Here is a 13,687-nt window from a genome sequence, read left to right on the forward strand (position 1 = left end):
TTCTCCCATTCTGCTCTTCATATATTTGTCTGTTCATGAACTCGGCTATGGTATAAGTGCTGCAACCAAAACAATAAGGTGGGCACAAAGGTTAGAGCCTGATTATGTATTTGGCCTCCAAAAATAGAACAGAAAGGCTGAGAAAATGGCCCATTTCACCAGTCAGGCCACCACTGAATATGTCAACACAGGCTTCTGGCTGGCATCCTATTATCTGTTGAAGGTCAACTAGTATGGTAGAAAGACACTCAAATCACTGTCATTTCTCTACAAATCCTCCTCAAAGCACAGGAGATCTTCAAAATGCTTCGCTGGATCAGAGTCTTCTTACTGAACTCCAGGAGTTCTTTTTTCTACCCTGATATGCTAGCTGGGCTATCTCAATGGCAAGATGCATGAATCTTGAGTTGAGGGAGTTTCCTCAGGGTGCTTTTTTATTTGCAGAAAGCAAACTCTAAGCTGTAAGTGACTGTGTCTGGGAGGCAATGTTTACTGTTGTTCAGGTGACCATCTCCTAGGTGGAAATATATTCAGAACATATTCTGAAACTTATCTTTGCATTCTGACCACCCCTCCCCAATCTGGAGAGGAAATAAGGTAAAGGATGAAATGGGAACATACATGAACATCCAAGTGCATCTTCTTTTTAAAAAGGGACAATGGAGTTCCCATTGAAATGAAGAGGTGGGGCAGTAAACCATGTAGCTGATCTAGCATGAGATCTGCCGTGACTTTAAATGGCAAAGGGAGGGAGAAACAAGGCTCACACACCGATGCTGGATGATAACTAATATTTATGTTCTACTTAATTGGCAGAAGGGTCACAAGCGAAGGTGCTCTAGGCACTGCACGCACTCCTCGGGTGACTCCTCCTCAGGGGAAGAAAGGGAGAATGCCCACAAAGAGGGGTGGTTTGTTTGGAGGGGGCATTTGTACCAGGCTTGGGTGCTTGGCTTCACAGGAGACGGGCTGAGGCCAAGCACCTAGTGGAATCTGGAGAGCCAGTTGGGGCCCTTTGGAAACCCCAGGTATTCAGATACTGATGCTCCCCCAGGTATCCTCCTCCCTAGGAAGTTGTGGGAGAGAGCCCTTGGGGGGTATTGACATCAACTTTGTGCAAACTGGAAAATGGGTTGGAAATAAGAGGAAGTGGCATGATAAGAAGGAGGAGGCACCAAAATGTGAGCAGACCTTCGCACATTGGTTGCAGGGGTCTGCTGAATATATAGCCCTTATGGTGGTGGCCAATACAGAAACGGGTTGGCACCTTGCCCGACCCGAAGGCCAAAGAATACTCAAGGGAGGAGGCAGCCCTCAAGTACGAGCAAGATTTTGCCAGGTAGGACTTAAAACATCATGACACCTGGCTGGTGCAGGTGGGGCCCAGTATGCAGGTCCAAAGGGAGAAGGAGCACAGAGGCACTCAAGGCAGGAGGAGCTTGCCCTGCTGGGGCTATGATAGAAAAAGTTGAATCGACAGCCTTGTTGTTACATCCACACTTGTGAGATGTGTGGTGGTGGGCATCTAGCATTGTGCTGCATTAAGGCTGGCAGAATGCAATAGCACTTCCAACAGGCCTGATCCTCCATGAAGAAGGAAGGGGGGTCAGGATCTGGAGGGCCTTCTGCCAATTCCAAGTCCACTTGAGGTCATCCCGTCTGACCTTGGTTTTATCTTCCTCACCAAACAGGCTTGAGGCTTTACCGCAGTGGTTAAGCTGATACCCAAAAAGTGGTTAAGCTGATACCCATAAATAATGTTAGTGTACAGGCACAGAAATAGAGGCAGTGACGTTGGTGACACAGAACTAGGGATGTGCGATTCGGCCAGCGCTGCACTGCAGCGGGGGAGAGCGGTGCCGGCAGCGGCATGATAGCGGGCGCAACCAGGCAGGCATGGAATTCCATGTCACGCCCTTGCTGTCACCGCCCTCCCACCCCCGTGCTACGGCACTGGCTGCGCCCGGCGGGAACGGCCGGTTCGGCGGCCGAACCGCACAACCCTAAGCACAACCCCTTTTCACTGGAAATATGGAGCACACGGGGATGGTCGAATCCAAATTCAAGAACAAATTCCCCCAAATAAATGTTCTTTTGCTAAACGGGTGCTGTAAATTCAGAGTGTCAGGAATGAGACAAAACATTTCATCTGATCTGCAGCCCTTCGTGATCTAGGCGTGACATTTCTGAAAGATTACCTCTTCCAATATGTGCCACTGTGTCAGCTATGCTCATCTGGACAAAGTCTGATGAAATTCAAACCCTGCAAGTGGGTAAGATCAGCAGCTGCCCATGCCCGTGTTGGAATATGCAATGTCTGGTGTACAAAGAAGAAGAGAAGAAGACCCTGCAGGGGGCAGCAAGAAGACTGTTAGATAGGATGGTGAGATTGCTACTCTTAGGGGCAATTTCTTACTTCTTCTTGGAAGCCACAGTTCCAGTCTCTCTCTCTTAGTTAGGCATGTAGTCTGCTCCTATATCTGTCTCTCCTCTGCACTATCAAGTACGGTAATTCCTGAATAAGCCTTTATCTACTCTTAAATCATGGAGTGCAACCTCACTGCCTTATTTACTCTGCTAACAGCCCACATATTCCCTGTTGCGCTTCCCAATTTTTTATATAGCCTGCCCAAGGAGGACAGAAGGATGCCCAGACATTTCTCATTCCCCAGAATGTGTAGTATGGAACTGTTCCAGGGAGAATTCTCACAATGTTAATAAAATATAAAAATAAACGCAGAAGCACGGGGAAAGGGGTCGAGTGAAAGGCGGAGTAGTTGTTTTTAATCCCGCATGTCCATCTCTCATTCGAATTATGACAAAGTGAAGAAGTCAGATATGTACTGCAATTCGGTGATGCAGGTCCTCTTTAAATTCTTTTTGTCTTCTTACTCATTTTCAGTTGGATCATAGTTACAGAAGTCTCCATTAGAACAACATTCGTATCTGACTGTTACCGTATTCTGTCGAAGCCGCAGTTTACGTCCACATTCTGAGTAATCATAATAGCACGTCATCATTTTGACCTCTTCGAATCCTGTGAGGGGGGAGAGAAGAGGACATTGTTGAATGTAGATGAAGGAAGAAGGATGTGGTGGAGGCATGATGTGCAGGATACTCACCAACAAGGAATAGGCCATCCAGTTTAAACTCAAATGGGAAGAACCTCACTAAAACATTGTACGTCCCATGCTACGCTATCCTCCATGGGGAAGCATTATGGAAGAACACAGTACAATTTGGGTTGGCGGATTAGCATGTTTCATGATGTGAGCAGCCTCAGCGGTTGACCATCAAGCCATTCATATCTTCACTGCCTAGTCCTATTGTGTGTTGGATCTCTTGGGGACAATTATGCAAATTGTCCTCTGTATAGAGAAGACACTTGTATAGCCCAATGAATTAAGGAGTCTTTTTTTCAACCCAAGCACCTATCTTGTTTGGAAGTGCCACGCAAAATTGCAAGACCTACTGTGTCATCTAATCCAGAGAGCAAAATGCCTCATCTAGAGATACTGGGCTTATATGCACATAATGTGCCGAGGCAGCTGCATTGGCTGTCTGTTGTGGCCTGGATCAAGTTCAAGGTGTTGGTATTAACCATTGAGGCTACTCGTGGCCTGGGCCCATTTACCGGAGGGACCGCTTACCCCCTTATGCCCCCTGCAGGACACTTTGCTTGGCAGGGATGAATTTGTTGCAGATCCCAAGGAAGGTTTTCCTGCCCTTGACCAGGGCCAGGGCCTATTTGGTCCTCGCCCTGGCCTGGTGAAAAGAGCTACTGGAAGAAGTGAAGGCCCTGACAGAACTGTCACATTTCCGCAGGGCCTGCAAAATAGAGCTCTCCCACCAGGTCTTTGTTGAGGCCAGGCTTCACCCTTAGTCAACCGGTACATTGGGTTGCTCCCCATTAACCCCAAAGGCAAAATGTTTCCTGTAGAGAGGAAAGGGGAGGGAGGATATTGCTGCTGCTGGGACATGCTGGAGTAAAACAATGTTATTGTTTAAGGAGATTGTATTGTGGGGTTTAATTACTGTTACCCACTAAGAGCCTCGTTATGTTTTTGACCTGGACCACAAGCCTTCCCACCAAATGTTAGTTGGGAGAGGAAAGACCATGATTGATCGGATGAATTCTTTGCAGAACTCAATGGACTCAATAGATTCAAGAGAGACCCATTCTCTATACAGAGGCCAGTCAGCAGCAGTAATTGCACGTAAACTGCCCTGAGCCATTATGGGAAAGCAATATAGAAATGTTATAAATAATAATAATACTAAAAAATGTTTGTTGTATGCTAAACCTGAGCCCCAAAAGGAAGCTCCGTCATATCCCCAAGATTCCATTCTGAAGCAGAAATGAGGATGTGACACAATCCAAATTGAGAAGGAAGAGAAGAGACGCATTGCTTGGGTGGCCCAGTTGCGAAGGAGGAGGGGTGCTTCTTCCTTGGGTGAGGTTGGGAAGGGGAGAAGGACTGAGTGGACTAGGTGGGAGTCCATAATATATGAATCAAAGCAAAACGTCTTACGGCTGTCAATGTAAATGGTCATGCAGCCCACACCGTCGCACATCTTTCCTTCACGAAGGCACATTCCATTTTTATTAATAGTACAGTCGGAACATGTGATGGTACCTGTTGTAAAAGATGGAGAGTTAATGACAGCTCATTGCAAATGTGTTCTCTGTGTGTATCCCTTTCGCTTTTTCTACAAGGAAATGGCTGCCATTGAGTCCAAAGAGCAAAATTTTAAAAAAGTTACTTGGTCCCCAAGTTGTCACATTTCCCATTGCCATTCTGGAGAAAGGTCTATAGAACAACACAGGAAGTGGACTCCAGTGATATCAATGGCCATCCAGATTCCCAAGAAAGGCTGTGTAATTCCTGGGGGACTCCAGCAGATTGAGAATCCCTGCTCCAGATTAATAGCTGGGAGGGCATTTTTGTGGATCTCCTTAGATCAAAGGGAGATCATCAAGATTGACCACATATTCTCCTAATTGCTGCTCTTTCTGTCTAAACTGTGGAAAGTACAAGTTTTTCAGAGTTCTGCAGGAGGTCTGAGTGCAAGAGAAGGCAGTCATTCATGCTCCAGGTCACATCTCCTCCTTTTCATTTCTCAACTTCAACTATGAGACAAGAAATTAAACTAATCGATTGATAGATATTTTATCACTGATGGAAAGAAGACTGCTATGGTCGGATGCCTTTTTTCTTTAGACTATAATTCAGGACATTTAGCCTCTTAAGGATTTATTGTTTAAGCTGTGGAAAGCTTAAAGGATAAAAGATTATTGGAAAGCTAGGTATTAAACTAGAAGTTGCTGTGCATTGGAGGTTTGGGGATGTTTTTGAACTGTACTCTTCAAAAATACATTGATGTGTCAAATGTGGTGTGGGTGGAAAGTTACTGGATTTACAATGATGAACGGGACGGCTGGGGGAACATTTGTTTATGTTCACAGGATTGTTTCAAGGGGACAGAGATAACATAAAGACTGGTTTACAGAAACCTGCTTAGAAACAGTTCTCGAATGAGGCGAGACTGAGATGATTGCACAACACTTTATATCTCGTCACACTTTATATAAAAGTTGGTTTTAAATTATTCTTAAATCTGTTAGTCATTATCCATAGGAAACCCAGAAATATCGCTGTGTTAAGGTTACTTCTCACCACCATAATTTCTAATCAGACCTAAAACAACATCAAACAATTAAAACAACATGTTTCAGTGAGATCTTTCTCCTCACCACTTTTAGGAAGGACTTACCTCCTGGTCTGAAGCACAGAAACACACAGACTAGAAACAGGGAAGCCTGAGCCACATACATCCCTACAGTCTCCAAATCTTCTCCCCACTGGACAGACCTTTGAAACAGAGAAACTTTCATCTCAGAGCTGGGCAGCCTCCTTTTTGTTGCCGCATTGGGCTGGGCGGGCCATTGGTGTGAGGCCAGCTTGGGCTTCCAGCCTGCAATTGCTCAATTTTACCAAACAATTGTTCAGACTGAGTAGCCAAGCTAGAGAAAGCACTTATGTCAAGTGAAATGGGCCTTTACAGTCTCAACGGGTCATCTTGATATTGCTGTGCAATGACCTGCTGACCATTACCAGGGACAGCATGGCTATTTCCTCTACTCTTGTAGGGTCATGTGCAATCAGATTCAAGATTTACAGATTTCAATAAATCTGTTATTGCTTATGGGGGAGAGGGAAGTTGGCACTGTGTAGTCCAATCTTGAGAGGTTGGTAATTGGGTGGGCGAGTGCCAAAGAAGACTCTGCAGAGGAATCCCCCTCACTTGCTTTAAAAGCCCCTTCTGGGGTCTCTATAAGGTGATTGCAACTAGACAGCAATTATTTTAGTTAAACACAAAATGTTCCAGAGAGCGGCGAGTCTCAGCTGCGCTAGATTCAGACATGGTGGCAGCCTCCCAGCACCTGAAGTAACTCATGGTTTGCAGTGTCAGACATTGTAGGACTTCATCAATTTCTTGAACCCAGCAGAGGCCACCAACAGTTCAGAATTTCAACACATGCAGTATGGACTCTTTAGGAGCCCATGATCCTGAACAAAGGGTCCTTCCTTCTCAAGTGCAGGGGAAATTTGGAAGTCCTAAAGGGCAGGGGCATGGGGTGAGTCCTCTTATCATCCGCCATCATTCTCGCCATATGGATCTTGATATATGAAGGGTTGGGGAGGGTTTCCATATGCAGGGTTGGGGAGGGCATAGGCCTCCTGCCGCCCATACGTAGCTGGTATAAGGGGACTTCCACATGCCTGATTTAACCTCCACCTACACCACCATGCTTTTTAAGCATCAGTTTTAAAATAGTAATTGGATATCATGGTACTGATGAAATAATACAATAGCAAATGTAGAAGTTCTCTGAATTTCCTAGCTTTTTTATTTTTCTTAAATGAATCTCACCCATTTTGTTAGGGAAATGTGGTATCCCATTGTATATCTCCCCCACAAAGTGGGACTCCCCTGCCTCAAACTGTCTGGTCAAAGACTAAGAGAGAGACCTGACTCTCCACCCATTCTGCTCTTCATATATTTGTCTGTCCATGAACTCGGCTATAGTATAAGTGCTACAACCAAAACAATAAGGTGGGCACAAAAGTTAGAGCCTGATTATGTATTTGGCCTCCAAAAATAGAACAGAAAGGCTGAGAAGATGGCCCATTTCACCAATCAGGCCACCACTGAGCATGTCAACACAGGCTTCTGGATGGCATCCTATTATCTGTTGAAGGTCAACTAGTATGGTAGAAAGACACTCAAATCATGGTCATTTCTCTTCAAATCCTCCTCAAAGCACAGGAGATCTTCAAAATGCTTCGCTGGACCAGAGTTTTCTTACTGAACTCCAGGAGTTCTTTTTTCTTCCCTGATATGCTAGCTGGGCTATCTCAATGGCAAGATGCATGAATCTTGAGTTGAAGGAGTTTCCTCAGGGTGCTTTTTTATTTGCAGAAAGCAAACTCTAAGCTGTAAGTGACGGTGCCTTGGAGGCAATGTTTACTGTTGTTCAGGTGACCATTTCCTAGGTGGAAACATATTCAGAACATATTCTGTAACTTATCTTTGCATTCTGACCACCCTTCCCCAATCTGGGGAGGAAATAAGGTAAAGGATAAAATGGGAACATAGATGAACATCCAAGTGCATCTTCTTTTTAAAAAGGGACAAAATGGACTTCTCATTGAAATGAAGAGGTGGGGCAATAAACCATGTAGCTGATCTAGCATGTGATCTGCTGTGACTTTAAATGGCAAAGGGAGGGAGAAACAAGGCTCACACACCGATGCTGGATGACAACTAATATTTATGTTCTACTTAATTGGGAGAAGGGTCACAAGCGAAGGTGCTCTAGGCACTGCACCCTCTCCTCGGGTGAGTCCTCCTCAGGAGAAGAAAGGGAGGATGCCCACAAAGAGGGGTGGTTTGGTTGGAGGAGGCATTTGTACCAGGCTTGGGTGCTTGGCTTCACAGGAGGCGGGCTGAGGCCAAGCACCTAGTGGAATCTGGAGAGCCAGTTGGGGCCCTTTGGAAACCAGAGGTATTCAGATACTGATGCTCCCCCAGGTATCCACCTCCCTAGGAAGTTGTTGGAGAGAGCCCTTGGGGGGGGGGTATTGACATCATCTTTGTGCAAACTGGAAAATGGGGTGGAAATAAGAGGAAGTGGCATGATAAGAAGCAGGAGGCACCAAAATGTGAGCAGGCCTTCGCTCATTGGTTGCAGGGGTCTGCTGATTATATAGCCCTTATGGTGGTGGCCAATCCAGAAAGGGGTTGGCAACTTGACTGACCCGAAGTCCAAAGAATATGCAAGGGAGGAGGCAGTCCTCAAGTATGATCAAAATTTTACCAGGTAGGATTTAAAACATCATGACACCTGGCTGGTGAAGGTGGGGCCCAGTATGCAGGTCCAAAGGGAGAAGGAGCATAGAGGCACTCAAGGATGAGAGCCCTGCCCTGTCCTTTTCTGCAAATGACTGCATTACTCCTGTGTCTTGCTGAGGATCCTGCTAGTTGACCTATTTCTGACACATAAAAGGGCTTGTGGATAGCCATGTCTGGCAAACTGAAGAATGGGGTGGAAATAAGAGGAAGTGGCATGATAAGAAGCAGGTGGCTCTAAAATGTGAGCAGAACTTTGCTCATTGGTAGCAGGGGTCTGCTGAAACTGAAGAATGGGGTGCAAATATGAGAAAGTGGCATGATAAGAAACAGGAGGCTCTAAAATCTGAGCTGACCTTTGCTCATTGGTTGCAGGGGTCTGCTGAATATATAACCCTCCTGGTGGTGGCCTTATCTGTTGAAGGTCAACTAGTATGGTAGAAAGACACTCAAATCACTGTCATTTCTCTACAAATGATTTGTGATTTCTTGAAAAAGATGCCGCCAAACAGCTTATCATGCGGATCAGCTGTTTGGCAGGGTCTTTAAATGTTTCCCCAGCAGACCCCTCCCCAGCAGGCCTGCTCTTCACAACCTCAGAGGAGAAAGACCTCAACAAACCGGAGAAAGACCTCAACAAACAATAACTTCAAACATTGTAAAGCGTAGTTATTGATGGCTGCTGTTCAGGATGACCTTTTCAGTGAACCCTGATGCCCTGTTTTAGGGAGAAAATCTAGGAATTGACCTGCTACCTGTTCTCCTAGGAAGATGAAGCAATCAGCGAGAAAGATCACTGGGATGGAAAGCCTAAAGCAGGGGTAGTCAAACTGCGGCCCTCCAGATGTCCATGGACTACAATTCCCATCTGGAGGGCCGCAGTTTGACTACCCCTGGCCTAAAGCTTTGAAACTCCCTTGCATGTATGTCCTAGGACAACTGTGTAAAGTTTTAAAAACTTTGGACGCCACACACACATGTCACAAAAGACGTCCCCTCCCCCATTTTAGGAAAGTGCATTTTAAAAATTGTAGCTGCAGTTTAAATACACAAGAAGAAAAAGAATGTAAGGCGAGTACATCATTCAAAGTCAAGAATGGAAGCAAGATGTGTGTTTGTAATGGGCCAATGTTGAAAGTCTGGGCAAGTCCTACCCGGCAACTGAGTAAGATCAGCAGCTGCCCAGACCTGTGCATTCTCTGTTTTGGCTCCCATTTATTCAAATGGCCCGCCCAAGGAGGTCAGAAAGATGACCAAACTTCTCTCATTCCACATAAAATGGAATTCATAGAATCATAGAATCCTAGAGTTGGAAGGGACCTCCTGGGCAATCTAGTCCAGCCCCCTGCACTATGCAGGACACTCACATCCCAATTGCTCATCTACTGTGTTCCAGAGATAAATCTTATAAAGTTAATAGAGTAAATAAAATTTAAAACACCACACAGAAGCATAGGGAAAAGGGTCAAATGAGAGGCTGAGCCAGGTTTTGTCGTTCTGCATGACCGTCTCTTATTTCAATGGTGACCAAGTGAAGAAGTCAGATATATACCTCAATTCGGGGATGAAGTCCCTCTTGAAATACTTTTTGTCTTCTCACTGATTCTCGATTGAGAATATTAATAAGTAATGAATATTATTAATCAATATTAATAATCAATATTAATGAATAATTATCCATTAATATTACAGAGGTCTCCATTAGAGCAACATTTGTATTCTACTGTTAGCGAATCCTCTGGCACTGCCACTGGCACTGTAGATCCACAATGTGTGTCCTCATCGTAGCATGTCCTGACTTCAAGCGAATAAGATACTGTGTGGAGGGAGAGCAGAAGACATTTTCGAATTTAGATGAAGGAAGAAATTGTCGTATGCTAGACCTGAACTCCAAAAGGAAGCTCCCATCATGTTCTAAAGCAGTGGTTCTCGACCTTGCCTTTAATACAGTTCCCCATGTTGTGGTGACCCCCAACCATAAAATGATGCAAGGGATTAAACCAAAACTGACCCATGGCGTGAAGATCTCTTGTTCATGATTGTATATCAACTGATTTTTCCCCCCAGGGCTTCTCAGTTCAGTTCTGCCTCTTGTCCCACCATGCTGATCTCGCTCTTTTCTACTGCTCCAGACAGACCAATGCTCTATCTCGATCTACCCCGCAAGGCTGTTCTGTGTATGGCACCCCCTGGCCAAGCTGCTTGCCCTGCCACGACACCTGTGAAAGGGTTGTTCGATCCCAAAGGGGCCCTGACCCCCAGGTTGAGAACCAATGTTCTTGTTGTTGTTATGTGTGAAGTCGTGTCCGACCCATCGCGACCCCATGGACAATGATCCTCCAGGCCTTCCTGTCCTATGGGGGTAGAAAAGTTCTAAAGATTCCATTTCCAAAGCAGAAATGAGAATATGATGCTATCCATCTTGATAGCTAGGAAGGAAAGAGAAGAGAAACATTGCTTGGGCGCCAGATGCAACAGAAGAGGGGTGCATCTTCCTTTATTGAGGTCTGAAAGGTGGAAAGTTCTGAGTGGACTAGTCTTCTGCAGTAGAAGAACAAAGAGGACTATGTCACTCTTTTACCTAATGCACAGGTGATAACAAAAGCTTCCTTTACTCAAACCAAAAGCTTATCATCGATTCCAGTGGGTAGCTGGGTTGGTCTAAACCAGCAAAACAATTATCTGAGTCCAGTGGCCTCTTTAAGAAGAAGTGTGCAGAAAGCTTATATACCATGAATAAAACGCTTAGGGTCTAAAAGGTGCCACTGGACTCATACTTTGTTCAAGCTTATCGTGTAAAAGATGCACCTGTCCAAATGTCCCCTTATGTACCCCCAGTGGAGGTGGAGGAGCCACGTCCTCCTTTGCATCTGGTCATCCTAGGTTGGTGACCATAACATATGAACCAAGGCAAAGCTTCTTACGGGTAATAAAGGTCATTGTCATGCAACCCACGCCGCTGCACGTCTTTCCTTCAGGAAGGCATTTGGTGTTTTCGGCACTAACACACTCGTGACATGTGAGGGTATCTGTTGGAAAAGATGAGACATGATGATTCTGAGAACTCCCTGCAAATGTCATGATTAATGGAATGGCCACCAGGCCACTCTCTCTCCTCCTTAAACTGAATGCTCCAGTAGGGCATTCCTTGAGACGCACTCACTTGTCAATTTGTTTTCTTCTTTCGGCATCCCTCCTGCTCCCTCCCCCCCCCCCAAAAAAAAATCAAATTTGAATGATTCTGTTATTTTGATGTAACTTTTGTGATTGTTAAAAGTATCTTTCCGGTTCCCAGATCTGTAAGTGAGCTGGGGCAATCTTATCCTTCTTTAGATTCTCTCTGTGGGACAAAGAGAGGTAGAAACTCTGGTGATGACTTGTTGGTTAGATTGACGGGCACAAGGTGGGAAGACGTGGCAGTGGAGAGCTCTGAAGGGAGAAAGGATACAGAGATAGAAGAAGGAAATGGGGAAAGAGGGCTGCAGTCCTTCCACTAATTGTTTCTTCTGTGTAGGCCTGCCATCTGTTATCACAATTTCATATCCCCTTTCCTCCAAGTAATTCAGGGCAGCTTACATGATTTTGCCCTCTCTTTTCTATTCTCATGAAAACTTTGAAACAGGTTGGGATGAGAGACAGGCCAGCTCAAGTGAGTTAGAACCAGTCACATCTATGGAAGAGAGAAATACAGAGAAATACACTTTCTTCCCATCACCTACTTTCTAACCAGCTGTAAAAAAAAAAAACCCCAAATCAACTCCATAAATAAAACCATTGGCTTTATTTCTCCTCGGTACAGAGAGAGCGTTTGAATTTGTAGACAGACTTCCTTCCCTAATGGAGGAATCAGTAATCAATGGATTTGCCCCAAGGTCACATGGTCTTAGTTCTAGAACGAGGCAGGAGCAAGACCATTGCACAACACTTCATATCTTGTCACACTTTATATGAAGTTGGGTTTAATTATTCCTAAATCTAAATCTAATAGAGCCTCTTGTGGCGCAGAGTGGTAAGGCAGCCGTCTGAAAGCTCTGCCCATGAGGCTGGGAGTTCGATCCCAGCAGCCGGCTCAAGGTTGACTCAGCCTCCCATCCTTCCGAGGTCGGTAAAATGAGTACCCAGCTTGCTGGTGGGTAAACGGTAATGACTGGGGAAGTCCCTGGCAAACCACCCCGTATTGAGTCTGCCATGAAAACGCTGGAGGGCGTCACCCCAAGGGTCAGACATGACTCGGTGCTTGCACAGGGGATACCTTTACCTTTACCTTTAAATCTATTAGTCATTTTCCAATAGGTTCCTTCTCAGCACCATATTTTCTAACCAGCCTAAAAACAACATCAGCCTCAAATAATTAAAATAATGTGATTTAGGGAGATCTTTCTCCTCATCACTTTGAGGTAGGACTTACCTCCGGGTCTGGGACAAAGAAATACACTGGCTAGAAGTATGGCAGCCCAAGCTACATGCATCTCCACAGTCTCCAGATCAAAGCTGCTACCTGCAGGATAGCCCTCTGGCATGGAGAAAGGAACTGTCCTCTCTCTGGGAAGCCTCCCTTTTCTTGCTGCACTGGGCTGGCCAGGCCATTGGTTTGAGGCGACCTTGTGTTTCCAGCTCAATTTATACCAAGCTATTATTGGGTAGCCAAGTCAGAGGAAGCACCTGTATCAAGTGAAATGGGTGTTTACTAGCTCCATAGGTCGCCTTGATATTGCTGTGCATTGACCCTCGGACCATGACCAAAGACAGCATGGCCATTTCCTCCACTTATTTCCACAGATGGAGGAAGGTGTGTAATCAGATTCAAGATTCCCACACTTTAATTAATCTGTTAATGTTTATGGGGGAGGGAAGGTGGCACGGTCTGATCTTGAGAGCTTGGGTGGGCGAGTGCCAAAGAAGACGCTGCAGAGGAAGGCCATGGAAATCCACCTCACTTGCTTTCAAAGCCCCTTTCTGGGCTCTCCATTAATTGGTTGCAGCTTGAGAGCAATTACATGTATATTGTTTCTCCCCTTTTTTTTCAAAAGCTGAGAACCTTTGGCTTGATGATCAACACCATTAAATAAGGAGAAAAAATTTGGAGGGGGGGTTGAGAGGCATGCTTTGTGTGGTAACTGGTGGGTAGAATTTTTTTTCTCTCTGCCTGGCTCAAGCAACACATATTCATTGCTCCTGGCAGCTTGCTACAAAAAAAGGAAAAAGGAAAAAAAAGCCCCATTCCAGGGAGAAGGGAAATTGAGGCAGGCACGAGGGTGGGTGCTAGATACAG

At 45.3% G+C, this 13,687-nt stretch overlaps 1 long non-coding RNA gene across 1 annotated transcript; it reads right to left on the reverse strand.

Annotated features, from left to right (window-relative positions):
* Positions 1-9,919: 9,919 nt before the first annotated feature.
* LOC143834527 (uncharacterized) lies at positions 9,920-12,965 on the reverse strand. Its single transcript, XR_013229800.1, has 3 exons — positions 12,824-12,965; positions 11,340-11,444; positions 9,920-10,231 (listed from the first exon to the last, which is right to left on the reverse strand). It is a non-coding gene; the product is annotated as an uncharacterized LOC143834527 (long non-coding RNA).
* Positions 12,966-13,687: the final 722 nt, after the last annotated feature.

This window comes from Paroedura picta, chromosome 3, assembly GCF_049243985.1.
Source record: "Paroedura picta isolate Pp20150507F chromosome 3, Ppicta_v3.0, whole genome shotgun sequence".
In the NCBI taxonomy this organism is placed as follows: Eukaryota; Metazoa; Chordata; class Lepidosauria; order Squamata; family Gekkonidae; genus Paroedura; species Paroedura picta.